Raw genomic sequence first — 3,319 nt, 5'->3', positions numbered from 1 at the left:
TTTGCAGATGTTTTCCATTCGTCTGGCTCACTGACAGGGAAGGAGATCCTGACCCAAGCCACAGATGTCATAGGGAATTAGCAAGGTGAGCCTAGAAAGAAACTGATTCAGTATGGGGACATTCAGAGATGGGGTACTAAGTAGATGGCAAAGCAGAATGAAGTGAGGTACCAGGAGCAGAGGAGAAATGTAGGGACACAGTGGGGTGACGGGATATTCAAGCTGCCAGAGTAATGTGTATACCATCCCTAAGGAAAACTCTGCCCCATCAACTCTCAAGATGTCAATTACTATATGAAGATGAGATCTACCCATCCCTCCTGTGACACTGTTTATACTCCTGACTCAATTTCAGTACTCTTGTATTTCATCTTTCTCCAAAGTAGTGATGCTTTTCTCTTCTTGGATTGCATTCTCCCCTCATTTTACATTGTGCTTTACTAGTTATGCAGATTGTCGTGTATTTGGCACTCCCTACACTTTTGCTCCTCAGGTTAGGGTGTCCCCCAACTGGAGAACTTGCAAAACTGGGTGGACAGTGAGGGCTCGGAGGCGTGATATGGCTCAGGACACATCAGGGAGTTACTCAATCCCAGCTAACCAATGAGTGTTCGAATATGGATAGCGTAGGCTTCAAGAAAATGGGGTCATTTTAATTCAGGGGCTCAATAGAAGAGTTCTCATTTCTCTCCAATCGCAGACTTCAATATAAAACGGTATAAATAATGGTGTGTCTGTATGAACTGGTAGCTCAACTCCTAAGCTTATCAATGGAAAAAATTAATAAAGTTGCATAAAGATTGATGAAAAATCAGCTTTATGTTCTCTCAGCCTGTCTGAAATACTAATCCATTCTGATTCATACCACTTGGGAAGCTAAGATGGGAGGGTTGGCAAGAGTTCAGGGCAAGCCTGGGCTACACCTCGTTCCAAGACAGTCTGGGCTACAGGATGAGATCCTGTGCCAGCAAAACAAAATAAATAGACTAATTAAATAATTAATAACTTCATCAGTCAATTCAAATCATTTCATTGTGCATGTATCTCTAGAGCCTTTACTTTGGGCATCCATACAGCTATAAAGAAAGCTGAACTGAGCTTAAGGCTTTGGTAAAATTCAGGGAAAAATAAGTGAACATCAGGAGCTTGTTAGCCCAGTGAAGTCAAATGACTTCTGCAACTTCCAGCAACAGTCATGCACCTTTCAGGGACTACCAACTGGCAGATGTGACACGAGTGACAGAATGGTCACAGAAGCCTTGTTCCTCCTTTGAAAGGCTACCACCTTTGTGGACTTCATTTTCTTCCCTGATAAAGGGACACTGGTCTCCAAAATGGTGCTCACAACAAAACAGCTCCTGAGTGGATGACTTCAGATTGAATTGGATCATTTTTACCCTACAGGGGATTTGTTTCCCCTGGAGGAGAGCACATAGTTTGGGTTTGGATTATTTACAAAATGATTTGTCCCACAGGCTTCTTTGCTTTGTTAGCTGGAAAATAATATTATTCTATTGTCAGATGGGGGCTAATTCCTTCTCTCTGTGAGAGACTTGGACACAAAAGGTATTCCCAGGGCCAACTGAAACCAGCAGGTAAAAGGAAAGAAAGAAAGGGGGAGGGAGAGAGGGAGGAAGGAGGAAGAAAGGAAAGAAACGAAAAGAAAAGAAAAGAAAAGAAAAAAATGAAGCCAACAGGGAAAAGCTGTTACAAACCTTGATCAAAACAGAGGAAAAGTATATGCCATTTACTTTGATAAACTTGCAGCATTTATTATCTTGGACTGGGGTATTTAAAGAGCAAACACTTGTTAGAGTTTAAGCAATCAGCCTCTGATTATTGCTTAATGACTGAACTCTCTCTTGAAGCCTCCATAATAATTAAAATGCAAAAAAGGGGGAGGGGAGGAAATGTCATAGGAGAATCTGAATTTTTAAACACCCGAGTTAAAGCATGTGAAATGTAATATTCTGTCTGCAAAATGAATTATTTCCTTTTCACTAAGCAGTCAGTTAAAACTCCACTAATTCAACAGAGCAAAGTGTGTGAGTCAGCCCACCCCATGAAAACATGAAGTCATGCATATTGTAATAATGCACTTGATTTTACAAGTTCAAGTCAAAATTATTCAAGGTTTTTATACTCTGCACCTGAAGAAGACTAAAATGTAAAGAAATTGTCCTGTACTTGCAGGATCATTGGGTGAGGCAACTGCTGAAGAGAAGCTGTGGAAATGTTCTCTCAGCTCTAAAATTCTCGCAAACTAACTCTGTTACTCATCGCTGTGACCAAACGTCTGACATTAAGCAACCTAGGGGAGGAACGATTGCTTGTGACTCACAGTTTGGGGGCAAATTCATCATGAAAAAGCTTGGCAGCAAGAAGAGTTTTCAGCTGTGGTAGCAGGGGTGTAATGCTGGTTGCTCACATCTTGGTAGATCAGGAAGCAGACAGCACAGGACTAGAAGCAAGGTCCACTTCCAGCATCCTACTTCTTCCAACTATGTCCCACATGTCAAAGGATCCACAACCTCCAGAAACATTGTCACTAGCTGGGGACCAAGGGTTAAACTCTGTAAGTGTAAACTATGGGTGATTTTTCATACCCAAACCATAACAATATGATGGCACCCGATGATCAAGGATCAGCCTATCAACTCTCTGCCTCTCTGAGAAATAGTCCCAGGGAGACAGTAAGGTCCCACCATACTTTACTTCAGCACAGATGCTTTTATTTCATAGAATGATGTCATTTTCATAACCCGGAGCTTAGTCTGTTTTGAAAACTGATGTCAAACTTGGTTGACAACGAGTCTGGCTCTCTGGCAGCATAAAACAAAAGGAAAGGAACACCCTGTCTGAGCTGAGAAGCTAGCATGCCTACTTGATCTTCACAGCTGTACCAAGATCCAAACACTGTTACCACTGTTACTGGACAGTAACAGATGCCTGTGGCAGGACACAGAGGAACAGCACTGTAGTTGGATCCCTGGGAATTACACGACTGCATCTCAACCAAGGTTTCAGCCTATTATCCTGGCTGGAAGGTCTCCCCACATCTGCTGTAATGGAATCATGCTGGATGCATTTAAACCCCTAAGGTCTGGTCCTGATGCAATTGGAAGCAAGGTTCACCTGTGACCTGAGCATCAGAATTTAAAAACAAAACAAGCCAGGTGGTAGTAATGCATGTCTTTAATCCCAGGCCTCAGGAGGCAGAGGCAGGCTAATCTCCGTAAATCCAAGGCCAGCCTGGTCCATACATCGAGTTCCAGGACAGCCAGGGCTACACAAAGAAACTGTCTTGAAAAAACAAAAC

Source organism: Peromyscus eremicus, chromosome X (assembly GCF_949786415.1).
Source record: "Peromyscus eremicus chromosome X, PerEre_H2_v1, whole genome shotgun sequence".
NCBI classification, from domain to species: domain Eukaryota; kingdom Metazoa; phylum Chordata; class Mammalia; order Rodentia; family Cricetidae; genus Peromyscus; species Peromyscus eremicus.
Note: the sequence above shows the minus strand (reverse complement) of the source record.